Source organism: Podarcis gaigeae, assembly GCF_964106915.1.
Source record: "Podarcis gaigeae genome assembly, chromosome: 14".
In the NCBI taxonomy this organism is placed as follows: domain Eukaryota; kingdom Metazoa; phylum Chordata; class Lepidosauria; order Squamata; family Lacertidae; genus Podarcis; species Podarcis gaigeae.
Window position 1 is genome coordinate 17,619,631 of NC_139690.1, and position 17,013 is coordinate 17,636,643.

The 17,013-nt window shown below is 45.7% G+C and overlaps 1 protein-coding gene across 6 annotated transcripts in view; it reads right to left on the bottom strand.

Moving 5' to 3' along the window:
• Positions 1-16,681, bottom strand: part of ZFAND6 (zinc finger AN1-type containing 6) — a 77,866-nt gene extending 61,185 nt beyond the window's left edge. For 2 of the 6 annotated variants that reach the window (XM_083712910.1, XM_083712909.1), the window contains exon 1: positions 3,336-3,495. The gene's annotated coding sequence lies outside the window, so the exon portion shown is untranslated. Of the gene's footprint in view, positions 1-1,908; positions 2,030-3,335; positions 3,504-16,375 lie in introns of those variants that run through there. The other 4 variants (XM_083712907.1, XM_083712911.1, XM_083712906.1 and 1 more) reach the window with 4 other exon arrangements.
• Between the last annotated feature and the right edge of the window lie 332 nt (positions 16,682-17,013).

Below are 17,013 nucleotides of genomic sequence, written 5' to 3' on the forward strand. Positions count from 1 at the left end.
TGAACAGTGACCACAAACAAACCCTACAGGTGGTCTCTTTGACAAATGTCTGTGGGCCCCCCAGGCCAGCTCAGAGCCCCACAGCTCTAACCAAAGCACCCCAAACCACAGGCACTTCTAACTGGTCTATTTATTTCCTGGATATCCCGTCACCTGATTGACTCATACTCCACAGGGCAAGGCAGCTGGGGACAAAAACAACAGCTGCTTGAGGTTAAACTCACATCCCTCAACATGTTTACATGTTGGGGGCAGTGAGGCTGCACATCAGCCCACATCACCTCCCCTCTTCCCAAATCACATACCAACTCTTCCCCATTGGGGAATGCCCCTGCCTTCCAGAACCTGCTGGAGGCAGGAGCTGCTATTTCCTGTTTCTCCTAAAACTCTACTAAGCCTCCCACATCCCATGATAAGGTCTCTGTATTCCTTTGCTACTTCCTTCCAGGGCTCTAATAGGTCCCTTGGTGTGCTGATAATCACCACTGCCCCACACACACACACACACACACACACACACACACAAAATACTTGTCCTCCCATGAATCTAGTCCACCCGTTTTGTAGGATTTCTCTTTACATCCAGTAGGCAGGCCTAAGAAAGGACAATTTTGTCCCCAACCCATTTCCAAGCAGATACCAATCACCTAGCATCCTTTCCCTTCTGACAGCTACAGATAGGTAGCTGTGTTCATACCAAGAACTAACTTAGTTGGTCTTTAAGGTGCTACTGGAAGGAATTTTTTTCCTTCTGACAGCGTTTTTGTTTGTTTCTGTCCCAAATGTCGAGCAGAGCTCTCTGCCTGCTCAGAAGCTACTGAAGAGTGTAACATCACTTCACATTTCATTCCCCATCCTAATGTCTTCTTCCTCAGTTCCTTGGGACAGGCATGGCGAACCTTCTGCCCTCCAGATGCTGCTTAACTACAATTCCCATCATCCCTGGCCATTGGTCTTGCTAGCAGAGACTGATGGGAACTGTAGTTCAGCAACATATGGAGGGCCAAAATGCCAAAGGTTCCCCATAGTGGTTTTAGGATGACTGAAGGCCCCATGATGGAACAAGAGTCAGAGAACTTCAAGGAGTGAATGTATCCTATATACAGATAGGTAGCCGTGTTGGTCTGCCATAGTCAAAACAAAAAAAATTCCTTCCAGTAGCACCTTAAAGACCAACTAAGTCAGTTCTTGGTATGAGCTTTCGTGTGCATGCACACTTCTTCAGATACACAGTTCATGGATGAGGAACCTGTGGTTCTTGAGATGTTGCTGCACAATTCCCATTACCCCTGGTCATTGATCATGCTGGCTGGGGCTGATGGGAGTTGTAGTTCAACAGCATAAGGAGGACCACAGGCTATAGAACAGGCTTCCTCAACCTCGGCCCTCCAGATGTTTTGAGACTACAATTCCCAGCATCCCTGACCACTGGTCCTGCTAGCTAGGGATAATGGAGTTGTAGGCCAAAAACATCTGGAGGGCCAAGGTTGAGGAAGCCTGCTACAGAAGAACCTCGTTCTATTTCCTTAAAGTTTGCATAAGGACTGAACTCAGAATCTAATTCCCGCACTTGAAGCTCACTGACAGATGTTGAAACAGTCATTCTGACAGCCTAAATGCCCTCACAGGGCTGTTGTGAAGCTTTTGGTTTTTTTGCAAAAGACTCCACCAGTAGATCTCTGAACACAGGCACAAATAATAAACAGGGAATTACCCTCCCTGATACAACGAGGATTCCATTTTCTTCCTTACGAGATATTTAATATTACCTAGAAGGCAAAGGAAGATGTCTCTTCATGCCCCTATCACAGGGGTACAATCTTCTGAAAATGAGGAAGGGGTAAACATTCCCCTACATATAGGTTAAGTTGACTTTAGCCTTTCACAGCATACTTTTTTTAAAACTACCTTTCCATGATGTGTTCTAAGTTGAAGAATAGGAGTGCACTTTCAGGATCTCCAAAGGGTTAAGGTACAACTAACCAGGTGTCCCAATTCTGCACTCTCCATTTTAAGAGGCTACAAAGAGTTTTGCCAGATGATATCAAGGCCCATCTAGCCTGGACTCTTTAAATAACAAATAAGGGACCCACCAGAAATTGCCCTGTGGTCTTTCTGATACCCACCCTTGCCTTTAAGCGGAGCTTTCCCAGTGAACCCCCTGCCTCTCAATTACCCCATGAGTGTGTGAACTGGGGTCAGTCCCTATTTGAGAGAGAGAGGTGGTTTTTGGTCTTCCTTTTTCCTCTTACCCAGCCAAAAACCTTTCAGTCTTTAAGTGGCAGCTGTCCATATAACCCCTAAGCCTTCCTTCAGCTTTGGGGAGGGGGTGTCAAAGAAGAAAAAGAAGGCACCCCTAAGATCTTTCCCCTCTTTCAATACCCTTTCCTTCTTATCTTTCCTGAAGTTGTACCACTCAGAGCATAAAACTTTACCCTTTGGGGGGGGGGTGTAAGAAGAGGAAGCATTCCCCAAACCCCCTCCTCCTCCAGTGTAAAGTGCTCTAAAGGGAACTACTGTAAAAGTATTTAAGCAAAAACTTCCCTTATCATTCTTTCACCCTCCTTTCCGGTGTGTGAAGGGGACAAATAAACAAGCAATTTTAGAGCCCTGTGCCCTCCATAGGTCAAAGTCCTCTGAAGGGGATTATACGCCCCCCCCCCCACAACATTTCACCTTCCCCACATATTCCTCTAACCCTCCTTCTGGGGGAAGTAAAGGGAAGAGGGGCTGCCTAAGACCCCTATCCCCCCCAAAAGAAAGGTCCCCTGGTGGGGGGGAAGGAACACGTACACCCCCTCCCTAGAGCCTGTTACATCCCCATAGAATTCCCCTTTCCTTCCTTCAAATTGGGCCCAAAGAGCCTTTATCTTTGTGGGGGGGGGGAGAGAGCTCGCCCCAACTCTTTCCTAAGGTGGGGCTTTGGCAAAAAGAGGGGGGTGGTCTTCCATATCATTTCTCCCCCTTTTCGTCGCCCCTCTCCCAGGTTATGTAAGTGGGGGACGGGGTGTGGGGGGAGAGGCAGTGAGAAGAATAATGTGAAGAGACCCCCCTCCCTTCCCTACACGACCCTAGCCAAGCCTCCTCGGGAGTAAGCCCCACTGAATTCGCCCCCAGGAAAAGTGGGGCAGCTTAAGTAAATATGGGGGGGTAATTTGAGGAGGGGATGGGGGCAGAGAGAAGAGCCCCACCCCATGCATGTGGGGTAGGGAGGAGAGAGAGAAAAAGGGGGGACCCACTCTTTCCCCCGTCCCCCCCCCCACACGGAGGGGGGGAGTGAGGAGAAAAGGCGGCCCCTAGCCCACGGGCCCGCGCACGCGCTCTCGCTCTCTCACCTGATTCCGCGGGAGGGGAGGGGGGCTCGCGAGGGTCCTCGCGCCGCAGAGTTCCAGCCGCCGCTTGGCTCCTCCGAGTCTTCAATAAACTTTTTTTTCCTTCCTCTCTCCCCCTTTTCCTCCTTTCCCTTCCTCTCCTCCCCGGCCCCGCCCTGTCCGACAGAAACCGACGCGGGCGGGCGCTGATTGGCGGAAGCCGGGCGGGCGGGCGGAAAGGAAAAGGAGGGGGCGGGGACGAGGTAAAGAAAACCCAGGAGGGAGGGAGGGGGAAAAGAGGCGCTGTCGCTGCTTTCTGACACGGCTGCTGCCTCCGCCTCCTCTTCCCTTCCTGGTGACTGGCAGCGACTGCCGGGGACGGCGCGCGACGCGAAACAAACTAATAAGAGCGAGTGGGGCGGGCGGAACGGGAAGAAGGGATGGCATAGAAGCCAGATTTAATGCCCTCCAGATGATCGTTGGACTACAACTCCCATCAGCCCCGAGTAGCGGCCGCGCTGGCGGGGGGCTGATGGGACTTGGAGTCCAACCCTTGATTGAAACAGCGTTTTCTGGGATTTTTGTTTTTTAAAGGGACTTAAGTGTCTCTTGAAAGCAAGCGAGCCGCAAGCAACTAGGCTCTGGACCATAGCAGTCAACGTTTCCCTTTTTTTAAGGGAAATTCCCTTATCCCGAATAGGATTCCTCGCAAGAAAAGGGAAAAGTTGACAGCTATGCTCTGGACAAATAAGGGAACGGCTGTCGTTCAGAGGCAGGGCTTCCCGAGAAGGTCCCCGATTCAAATCCCGCCATCTCCCGGTTAAGCTGGAGCTGCACTCTTGCCTGGAACCGAAGCTAAAAGTCACGGCTTCCTGTCAATAATCCTGGGGAGCTGTAGTTTGGTGGAGGGTGCTGGGAATTGTAGTTCCGCGACAAACTACAGTTCCCAGGCTGTTGGGGGGCGCGACATGATCGTTGATGTGTTATCAAAATGCTTTGATGTATGATGTGGAGGTTACTTTTGTGCTTTGCCCAAGATCTTTTTTCATACTAAAGATTGATCCTGGCTGACTATGCAAAATAATAATGGGGAAAAATTATCTCTGAGTATGTAAAAATATATATTTTCCCCATCCCCACCCCCTTGAGACGCTACAGCCTACCCTTACTAGAAGTGCCAATAGTCTTCCTCTGTGCCTGCATTGCATTCCTGTGTATTTATCACCTGTATGTTAGTCTGGCAGCTATTTAATAGGTGGTTTTTTTTCTGCCATTTAATCTCCATTCTGGAGAAGGGTGAGGTCTCATTGACACCTGTTGGGCAAAAGCTTCTTGCACTGCGGGAGGTTGGACTAGATGACCCTAATAGTCCCATCCAACTCTACAATTCATACGTTTACAGCACATTTATACCACTTTAACAGTCACGGCTCCCTCTTCCCCCACCAAAAAGCCTGGGAACTGTAGTTTGTTCAGGGCACTGATAGTTGTTAAAAGACCCACTATTCCCCATAAGTAAAGGTAAAGGTACCCCTGCCCGTACGGGCCAGTCTTGACAGACTCTGGGGTTGTGCGCCCATCTCACTCAAGAGGCCAGGGGCCAGCGCTGTCCGGAGACACTTCCGGGTCACGTGGCCAGCGTGACAAAGCTGCATCTGGCGAGCCAGAGCCGCACACGGAAACGCCGTTTACCTTCCCGCTGGTAAGCGGTCCCTATTTATCTACTTGCACCCGGAGGTGCTTTCTAACTGCTAGGTTGGCAGGCGCTGGGACCGAGCAGCGGGAGCGCACCCCGCCGCAGGGATCCGAACCGCTGACCTTTCAATCGGCAAGTCCTAGGCGCTGAGGCTTTAACCCACAGCGCCACCTGCGTCCCAACTATTCCCCATACAGAGCTACAATTCTCAGAGTGGTTTAACAACCAATTCTTCATAGAGAAGTCTGAATCCAGCCTTGGAGAAGAAATATATTCAATAAACAAAGCAAGCTCTATAAGGGAAATTGGAGTCTCCCACTCCAGCCTTTCTCAACCTGTGGGTCCCCAGATGTTGTTGAACCACAACTCCCATCACCCCTAGCTAGCAAGGCCAGAGCTCAGGGATGATGGAAGTTGTAGTCCAACAACATCTGGGGACCCACAGGTTGAGAACTGCTCTAACCCATCACGTCCACATTCAAAAGCATACAGCTTTAAAGCACATGAAATGAAATGTCGTTTAAGGGTGCTCAGCAGGATTGTGAGTGGTAAACTACAGTTCCCAAAGGGGGGTGTGTGTGTTGCTCTTCTAACTCAAATCTATATTCACACAGATTTCAGAGCAGGACAAGATGGTAACATACTTAAGAAAAGCTCATGCCATTCATTTTTCCGGTACCACAAAATTCAGTGGGGGTGGTTTTTTTAGACACCAAGCATGAGAAAATAAGGCTGCCGCATGATGAAAGAAACATTAGTCATTCATCAGATGATTTTTAATTGATTCATCAATGAATTAATTGGTTTAAATGGCAAGCCTTCACAAAGGAATAAAAATCATTCTGAAGTGGGGAAACATAAGATGACACGTGCAAATTAATCATCAGAGGCTGTGTGGCATAGTGGTTACAGTGTTGGGCTAAGACCTAGGTTCAGTTCCCCACTAGGCTATGAGGTTCATTGGGTGAGTCACACCCAGTGTCACACAGGATGAAATTACGAGGGAAGGAGAGCCACACTGAGCTCATTGGAGGAAAACGGGGATCCAAATATAATACCAAAACAAAAAATTGCAAGAGAAATTCTCTCTTGTGTGTCAGAGTCCAACAAAGGCTTCTGCCATTCCAAGTGCAATTGTATTGAATTTATAGTTCATTTTTAAAATTAGCTGCTACCCGCTTAACTGGGTCACTTTTTATGAGTCAAAAAGGCTGCAATCCTAGATCCATTTACTTGGGAGTACACCCCATTGCACATCACTGGGCTTCCTTCATTGCCTAACAGTGCAATCCAATACAATCTACTGCAAATAGAAGTCAAGTCCTGTGTTGTTCAATAGCACTTCTTCCATTTTACGTTGCTGTCCTAATAAGAGACATTTCATTGACCTACCTAGTGACACAGGCACACACCCCTGTCCAGCCGAATGACTATCTAGCTGACTTCATTGTTCATTAGAGCAGTAGCTATTAGAGAGGAGCTAATCCACAGCCTAACAACAACCCCATATAGCATAGAAGAGCCAGTGTGGTATAGTGGTTAGAGTGTCAGACTAGGACCTGGGAGAACAGGGTTCGATTCTCTACTCAGCCGTGAAGCTCACTGGGTGACCTTGGGCCAGTCCCTGCCTCTCTGCTTCATTTAGGAAACTGCCATATACTGAACCAGCCCACTGGCCCATCAGGTTCAATATGGTCTACACTGGCCAGCAGCTGCTTTTCAGGGTTTCAAGCAAGAGTCTTTTTCTGAGGATCGAACCTGGAACCTCTCAGGGTTGTGATGATTAAATGAGGAGGGGGAGAACCAGCTTGTTCTCCTTGGAGAAAAATTGGTGGGATATAAATGCAATCAACCAATCCAGAAGATATGTTTACCTATATTTCCCTTTCCTATTTATTGCCCAATAGCCCTTCAACCTTTGGCCTCCAAACTCCTGGGACCTGCTGCTTATTATGGGATAGGATAGGGCCATAGTGGCAGAGCTTTTGGGTATGCCTGCCCCAAACAAGTAAACAAAAAGGATATGGCCAAAGAGTATTTAGAGAAATTTAGTCCCCTTTTAGAGTTTATTGTCAAATGATTTTTTCTCAGTATGGTTTTGAAATGTTTCAAGTTAATATACTCTTACTTCTGCTAGAGATTACTTACATTTGTTTTCTTTCTCTCTCCCCCCCCTCTTTTTGTACGTCAAAACCAACTGTGGTAAGATATCAGTATGTTTCAAATATATACATATATTTTATTATTGCAATAGTATTAATTTTTACAACTCGCTATTGTCTTTCGTGCTTTTGACGTGAAAACGGAAGGTTAATAATCAGTAATTGATAGGTAACTCTGTAATTATTTGAATGCAATAGTGTTTCACTGAACATAATAAATAAAATGGGTTTGAAGGTGTCAAAAACAGTACAGCAGTCTGCCTCGTATTAATCAGCTTGCATTTTTACAAGGAACATTTTGGATCCCCAGATTAATTACAGTGGTACCTCGGGTTATATACGCTTCAGGTTACATACTCTGCTAACCCAGAAATAGTGCTTCAGGTTAAGAACTTTGCTTCAGGATGAGAACAGAAATTGTGCTCCGGCGGCGTTGCGGCAGCAGGAGGCCCCATTAGCTAAACTGGTGCTTCAGGTTAAGAACAGTTTCAGGTTAAGAACAGACCTCTGGAACGAATTAAGTACTTAACCTGAGGTACCACTGTAATTAAAGTTACCAGCCCTTCTCCAACAAGAAGGGTACAGCTGTGTTTACAAAGCATTCAGCAAAATAAAATAAGAAATGGTCTCACAGCAGCCAGTAATGCCCTCCAGTCAGTGTGTGTGACTCACCTTCCTTTTCCGGTCAGTGGTGTGAGAACTATTTTATGATGTTCTCAGCAATATGGGTAGTCCTCAACAAAAGTGGCTTGTTATCAGATTCTGAATGAGGACTCACACCAAAGAGTTAAAGCAATACCACTTTAAACAGTCATACGCTCCCCCAAAGAATCCTGGGATTTGTTAAGGGCGCTGAGAGTTTTTAGGAGACCTTAATAGCTGTCAACTTTTCCCTTTTCTTGCGAGGAATCCTATGTGGAATAAGGGAATTTAATAATAATAATAATAATAATAATTTTTATTTATACCCCGCCCTCCCCAGCCAAGGCCGGGCTCAGGGCGGCTAACAAGCAATAATAAAAACAAGTTGAATGAATACAACTTAAAAACAAGATTAAAATACAACATTAAAATATTGAAACATTAAAATATTAAAATGCAGCCTCATCACAGGAGGAGAAAGGAAAAAGAAAGAGGGGGAGGGAATCAAATTGGCTCCAAGCCAAAGGACAGGTGGAACAACTCTGTCTTACAGGCCCTGCGGAAAGAAATCAGATCCTTTAAAAAAGGGAAAAGTTCCCTTTAAAAAGGGGGAAAGTTGACAGCTATGCCCTGTGAAGAGGGATTGATTGTCAATCTACACTGGGAATTGCAGGTCTGGGAAAGGAAGAGGAGTTTCCTAACAACTCTCAGGATTCTGGACTGTTTAAAGTGGTATTATAGTGCTTTAAATATTTGATGTGAATAAAGCTGGGCATGACATACCCTCCAGTGCAACACGGGGAAAAACTTGGGGCACCATCTTCTGGGGTTGCACTCCCATGTTGGTTCACATGACCCACGTGAGATCGCGCGCACCCCCAAAAAACACTTTTCTTGCACAGCACCCCACAAAATGTGTTTTGGGGTACCATGCAAGACCTCAACCCCCGAAGAAAACAAGATTGCATCCCAAAATTGCATGAGACGCCCTTGCCCAAAATGGCCGCCGTGCTCTTGCAGGAAAACATGGGATGTTCTGGTTTCGTTGGGACAGTTGTGGGATATGGCACTGTAGTTTGTTGAGTGTTGCATGGTATAGTAAATCTGCAAGGGGTAAACAACAGTGCCCAGAATCCTTTGAAGGGAAGAATGTACTTCATATGTATTTAAAAGAATAGCTTCAATAACTGCATCTGGTTTCAGGGCTGGCTCTAGGTTTGTGGGGGCCTTCAAACAAGCTACCCTTCCTCTTGGCCCTCTTCCTGAAACTCTGTCCCCTGCAATATCCTGAGAAGTCTTTCAGCATCGATTCTCCCTCACACACAGAGAACTGAGAACAGTTAAAAACGACAGTGACTTGAATAATAGTCACAAAAGATTGGAATGCCTCTCTCATGTGACACACAGTTTGCCAATCAGATGAGAGCTATTGCTAAAGGGAAAACCCCATACTAAAAATACACAGCAATTCAACATAAGCAAACATTTCCATTTCAGGAAATTAAAACATTATCCTTAATGCTGCCGGTTGTCAGAGCAACACACCCTCCAATGTCTTGAGTCCCCAAACTGGGACATGCATCTTCCTCCCGTGGTCTCCTGCACAAGATCACGGAGCTCAAAAGATTGGGGGGGGGAGCTGTGCCCCAAAAAGGCATATTTGGGGGCACCGCATGAGATCACGGTGGTGAAAAAATGCTTTTGGGGGGAAGAGTTGGTGTGAAATCAGGTGAGATCATGGCACCAAAAATGGCTGCTGTGCTCTCAGGTGAGAAATGGGATGTCTCGTTTTTTCCAGGACACTTGCTGGATAAGGAGTAGACAGTTCTGAGCTGGATGGACAAATAGCCTAACCTCATGTCAAGGTGTTACTTATCTTCTCTGCAAATCCAGATACCTAAGCATTACCTGGTTGTTGTCAGTAGAGGAGACCAGATTCCTTTAGCATCGCCTCTGAAGTCCCTCAGAGTAAAAAGAAATGATTGCTCATTTTACATCAGTATGCTCTGTTTCCCCTTTTACATCCATAATTTATAGAAGAGCAGCTCCATAGATTTTTATATCGTTCCGGACTTTCAGCTTTTCACTCTGCACGCTTCTGTCTAGGAAGACATTGGCATTTACCAGAAACAAGGATAATTGTGTCTTATTAAAATGAGAAGCAACTCTCTGTTTGTTCTTTATTGTGTTTTGGACGTTAAAAATGTGCAGTTAACTTTAGTTGGGTTCATAAAATATCCACGCATGATATCAGAGTCATTTTTATGAGTTTATCTACTTCGTTATTTCATTTGTCCTTTGTTTTTGTAATCATCCTCTCCAGTGTTATTATTTATCATTCAAACAACACTTTAATAGACTCAAATGTTTTACAGCCTTGTAATCAGACTGGTGGTTACTTGCGTTATCCCAATCTTTCACTTCCTGGCAGCAGGCAGAGCGAGGCTGAGACTGAGGCAATGATCTGGCCAGTTCCAGCTGTGCTATCTAAAAAATGCACCAAAAAACCCCACAAAATGATCCAAGGGCTGGAGTGCCTTTGCTATGTGCAAAGCTTAGGGCTTCTTTGTTTGTTTGTTTCTTTAAATGGGGAGTTGTGGTAGAGATTTGCAACAGTATTGAGACAATCAGCAACAGCCAAGACTGATGTGCTGTAGTCCAGCAATATCTGGAGGGTGACAGATTCCCCATTCCTGATTTAAGGAGAGTGCAGAGTGTTTGAGAACTGGGACATTCGCAGGGAAACCAAAATGCTTGTTTACAAAGCTATTGTACTGTCAACCATACTGTACGCTTGTGAAACATGGACCACTTATAAACGCCATCTCCAACTCCTTGAAAGATTCCATCAACGGTGTCTCTGAAAAATGGTACATATCACTTGGGAAGACAGACGAACTAACGCCAGTGTACAGGAAGAAGCAAAGATCACTAGTGTCGAAGCAATGATTCTTCAACATCAACTTTGTTGGACTGGTCATGTTGTGCGGATGCCTGATGATTGTCTTCCAAAGCAACTACTCTATTCCAACCTTAAAAATGGAAAGCGTAATGCTGGTGGTCAACAAAAGAGGTTTAAAGGCTCTCTCAAGGCAAATCTAAGAAAATGTAGTACAAACACCGATAACTGGGAAACACTGGCCTGCGAGCGCTCCAGTTGGAGAACAGCCTTTACCAAAAGTGTCATGGACTTTGAAGACATGGGAATTCAGGACGCAAGGGAGAAACGAGCTAAGAGGAAGGCAATTTTGGCAAACCCTCACCATGATCAACTCCCACCCAGAAAACTACATCCCCACTGTGGAAGGACGTGTGGATCCAGAATTGACCTCCACAGTCACTTATGGGCTCACTGTTAAAACCGTGTTCGTGGAAGACAATCTTACTCAGCTATGAGTGATCGCCAGAGAAGAAGACACCACCCAGAAGTGGTTGAACCCTCCTGCCCTGGGAAGATGAACCGCTTGCCAGCAATTCCTCTGCCTTATCTGGATGAAGCTTCAGTTTTCTAGTCCTCACTCAGTCCATTACTGATTCTAAGCAGACATGATCTGCAATTATTAGTATGTAAACATGCTTCACCTACTGATTTGTGTAGATCAAGCTGCTATTTAATAAGCACAGGAGCAGGACAGACTGGTTTGGTTCTCCTGGTCAGTCAACACCTCTGTTTCAGAGGCATCTGCAGTTGAAAACAGAATGCCAGTCTCATGTGACCTTGGTGTGGTCCAGCAAGGAGGCTATGCTAACCTTCGTATGTTCTTAATATTTAAATTGGCTCCATGTAGGAATGCAAAGGAAAAAAATTCCGAATTGCACAGGCCATCTCCTCCAATTCTGTTTTGCCTTTGTTTTCTTATCATCAGCTGCTAGATTCCTGTCTGAATGCCCTGGGGCACAGCTGTATTGCCGATTTGTTACGCTCTGTGCTGGCCATTTTCTGGTTCTCATCCAGTGAATGTCCCTCCTTGCTTCATTTGTCTGCTCAACTCATTTGCAGTTTTACGTTTTCATGCCAGCCAGCCTGCTACTACCTCTCTCTCCCGAAAAAGTAAAATAAAAACCCACAGTTAGCTGCAAACCTATTGCGAGGTGAAACATAAAATTGCATCTGATGTTAGCAGGCTCAAACAAATAACCTGTGAAGAACTGAGCTTGCTCCCTTTCCCTTTTCCCCTTTCACGTCTAAACCACTGAGCCTCTTGGGCTTGCCGATCAGAAAGTTTGCAATTAAAAGCGTGTGTGTGATGTCATGTGCACGATGGGCTCTCCCCCAAGTTGGGTTGAACCCAGCACCTATATCGTTATGGATCCTATGCAGGCTATTGTTGTTTAGTCGTTTAGTTGTGTCCGACTCTTCGTGACCCCATGGACCAGAGCACGCCAGGCACTTCTGTCTTCCACTGCCTCCCGCAATTTGGTTAAACTCATGCTGGTAGCTTCAAGAACACTGTCCAACCATCTCGTCCTCTGTCGTCCCCTTCTCCTTGTGCCCTCCATTTTTCCCAACATCAGGCTCTTTTCTAGGGAGTCTTCTCTTCTCATGAGGTGGCCAAAGTATTGGAGTCTCAGCTTCAGGATCTGTCCTTCCAGTGAGCACTCAGGGCTGATTTCCTTAAGAATGGATAGGTTTGATCTTCTTGCAGTCCATGGGACTCTCAAGAGTCTCCTCCAGCACCTATAGGCTATAGGGATAGGCAAATATATCAAGTTTCTCATTTTGCCCATCTTAAATTCAGTTCTCCGCATTTCCACATCTTTTAAAGATGAGCTCATTTGCACCCTCTGAAATGATCAGCAAACTGAAACATAGCATAGCACAACAGAACACAGAAGATGCCTTAATACTAAGTCAGCCTATTGGTCCATCTAGCTCAGTATTGTCTACACTAGGTGGCAGCCGCTCTCTGGAGTTTAGGGCAGGGGAACTTTCCATCTCTACCTGGAGAAGCCAGGGATCAAAGCTGGGACCTTCTGCATGCAAAGCAGATGCTGAGCCACAGAGCTCTTCCCCAAACTCAGCCATCTTTAAAATGTTGAATTCTCTGAATGTTGCAATGCAGTTCTCCAGCCAAGCAATGTGCACATATATGCATATACCGAGATACAGTCTGCATGAAAATGCATATATCAGTGAAAACAGCATATGAAAATGGGATATATCGGGGAAATTGCTCTGCAAATATATTTATACAGATATTTATACAAACTGTGCTGAACAGAGTTTGGAACTGATGTAAATTTACACTGGCTTAACTCTATCTAAAGGGATGTGGGTGGCGCTGTGGGTTAAACCACAGAGCCTAGGACTTGCCGATCAGAAGACCGGCAGTTCGAACGGGTGAGCTCCCGTTGCTCGGTCCCTGCTCCTGCCAACCTAGCAGTTCAAAAGCATGTCAAGGTGCAAGTAGATAAATAGGTACCGCTCCGGCGGGAAGGTAAACAGTGTTTCCATGCACTGCTCTGGCTTGCCAGAAGTGGCTTAATCATGCTGACCACATGACCCGGAAGCTGTACGCCAGCTCCCTTGGCCAGCTCCCTTGGCCAATAAAGCAAGATGAGCGCCGCAACCCCAGAGTCGGCCACGACTGGACCTAATGGTCAGGGGTCCCTTTACCTTTACCTAACTTTATCTAGGGTTGGCATGTTTCAGAATTCAAAAAGTGAAAATGTGGACCCAAAAGTTGTTGAGATTTTTCCCGCCTTTTGGTCAAGGTTTTTGAGCTTTTAAAAGTTTTTCCCAAAGTTGTTGAATATTCTACACCTGACATGGGTTGCCATACATCTGAATTTCAGCTATTTCCTTCTGGCCACTGTTTCCAATGGCTGGATCCTGGCCATGTACGGAAAATTCCGGACATATGGCAACCCTAGCTTTTACCGGCTTGCTTTCCTCCAGCTTCTTATGCATAACATTGCTCCCCCAAAATGCTGACAAACACTCATGAGGACTTATTTCCTTAAATTGCAAACAAATCCAGAAATGTGACAAACTGCAAAATGAAAACCTGTAACTGACAAGGTTTGTCCCACTCTAACATAGCCCCAGTTCCATTTCAGACTAGTTTGGAGCCAGGAAGGTTAAATTCTGCAGCTTTGAAAGTCTAGCTCTTGGATACATTCAAGGTTGAGAGTGCAAATTTTAAGAACATTCGTTGCATTTTTTTCTTTTATTAGACTTTGCAATCAAACTGTAGCAACACTGATGACTCACAACTGTTCTTTTAAAAGCAATTTGGCTCCCGAAGGACAACTATTCCTGCCTTTGCTCATACCTAGTATATTTTGTATTGTTTACAGAGGCACCAGGGGGTTCACCTGCGAGCTGCTCAGAGATAGAGATGCTCTCAGGGAAAATAACATCTGGCCTGAAAGACAATGATGGGGGTCAGCATCACCTCCCCAACAGGACCCCTATTAACATAACTCTCGGAAAGGTGTGCCCAGAAGGCTGTGTCATTTATTGCTTCTTCTGTGCTGAACCAGCACATCGTATCCTTGTAAGGAGAGGATCAGCAACTGGAAGTCCCAGGGCCAAATCCAACCCTCTCGAGAAGCACCAGCTACCCCCCTCCACCAGCTGCCAACTTAGAAGCAGGAGAATATGTGGAAGGGGTAGTGGTTGTGTCAATGGGACCTGGTGGCAACCTGCTTTGGGGCTGACCCTTATTGCTAGTTGCTGAAAGCAGATAGCTGAAGTTATTTAATGCAGAATAATTCTGTTAGTGCACATAGCCCACTACTTTCCCTATCCTGGTACCTTAGGGTCCTCGTATTTATGGGACTGCCTCTCCTGGTAAGCCCCACAGAGGACCTTAAGGTCCATGAATAATCATAGTTATGGTCCCGGGCCCTAAGGAAGTCAGATTATCTTCCACCAGGGCCAGGGCCTTCTCAGTGATGGCTCCGACCTGGTGGAATGCTCTGTCCCATGAGACCAGGGCCCTGCAGGATTTAACTTCATTCTGGAGGGCCTGTAAGACAGAGCTATTCCACCTGGCTTTCAATTTTGAACTTAGTCTGATATTTTATTCCCCTTCCTTCCCTACCCCTCCCCTTTTTATGAAGATTACCTGTGCTGGGATCCCACAACTAATTCTCTCCTGGTCTCCTCGCTGGCCCAAATAGGACTAATTCCACCAGCTAGCCCTGGTGATCATCTAATGTTTATTGGATGGATTTCCCCCCTAAATTGATTTTTGAATTCTGAATTTATTGTTATTCACGTATTATACTGCATTTTATGTTGTTTTGTTGTTGCATCAATTAAGTGTTTTAAATTTGCTGTTAGCTGCCCTGAACCCGGTTTTCTGAACCCGGAATGGTGGGGTATAAATAAAAAAATATTATTATTATTATTATTAATTTCTTTATCTGGAGGCAGCAGGATTTGAACCTGGGCACTTACGTACAAAAGACAGATGCTGCAACATAAAGCCATGGCTGCCCCAGAAGCAAAATTAAGCTGCTGTCCTTAATAGTAATAGTAATAGTAGTAATCCTCTTAATCTCTTGCCATAAACTCAGGTCCAAAGGCTAATTTAAAGACCCACCAACAGAGCATCTAACATCTAACCCTGTACTGTTTGCTCTGCCTGAAAGCCCTCTGGGCTTCTTCAGTTGGCAAGTGAGACACAGATACCACCATGAAGTGGTACCTTGGTTCTCAAACTTAATCCATTCCAGAAGTCCATTCCAAAACCAAAGCATTCCAAAACCAAGGCGCGCTTTCCCGTACAAAGTAATGCAAAACAGATTAATCCGTTCCAGACTTTTAAAAACAACCCCTAAAACAGCAATTTAACATGAATTCTACTATCTAACTGATCCATAAAATGAAAGCATTAATCAATGTACTATAAAATCATCAAGACAGTATTGTGGATGATAAAAATTAAAATTAATTTTTTTTCCTTACCTGCACTGATGATAGTCATTGTTTGGATGGGGGGCTTTTATCCATTTCCGCAGTCACACAATCAACTAATCAGTAGGTGAACTGGGTTCCACACAGTCACAAAAACAAATTAACCGAAAAAGCCTCAAAAACCAAAATGCAAAATAAATAGCAAGAACAAAAGCACCAAATACAGTGGCACCTTGGTTCTTGAACTTAATCCGTTCCGGAAGTCCGTTTGACTTCCGAAATGTTCAAAAACCTAGGCGTGGCTTCTGATTGGTGCAGACGCCCTGGAAACAATAGCCGACAGCCGCATCGGATGTTTGGCTTTTGAAAAACGTTCAAAAACCAGAACACTTACTTCCAGGTTTTCGGCATTTGAGAAGCAAGGTGTCTGAGAACCAAGGTACCACTGTACAGGCAAGGCCTAAGCTTTGGAGCCTTTCCAAATGGTATGATCTCTAGTGAGTAGGATTCGAACCCACAACAGCTGGGCTAAAATATCGCAGAAGATGTCCCAAGCATTCCAAGTCTATTGCATATTTCCAGGCTACAGACCATTGGCCTTTGGGTGGCCTTTGGTGGTCCGCTTCAGAACTCTCTGTCCAGTCTTTGAACCTATCTTACAATAGAACGGCCGATCTATGGAGGGGGGAACACTTACCGTTCTCACATCAACCATCTGCAATGCATGCCCGCCTGGACTTTGCATGTAAATGTGCAGGAAGCATAGAGGAGAGGAATTTGATGGGTGGAGATGGTACCGCTTGTCCTTAACATCACACTTGCCGAAACATTTAAGGGCCACGAGGAAAACTGCACAGCTATCAGCTGAAGGTATGTGTCAGGCATCTGAGAACATCAGATCTTTAGAGCGTCTCCTCTCTTCTTCTCCATGCCCCTTCCCCCTCTTCATCTTTCTTCCCTCTCTGCTTCTCACGTTCTTCTTCTTCTTTCTGCTGACTGGCAAATGACTTCCTCTTAAGCGGCAGGGCTGTGATGTCAGCAGAAGGATTATGACATCAGAGTGGTGTAACCCCTCTCTATCCTATCCCTTCTCCTTCCTTCTCCCTTCCTGGCAAAGAGGAGCCACCATTGCAGGAGAAAACCAGGGGGTGTGGGCTTCCCTGACCCCCTGAAATAGTTTGGTGTCATCAGGTTCAATAGTCCTGCAAATGCACGCCCAAGACATGTGTTCCGCAAGCAGATTTATGGACACGTTCACATGTAGAAATGCACACAATAGCATAGGTTTATATGGCACACTGCTAAAGGAAGAACACAAAGCAGTTTACAATCCTG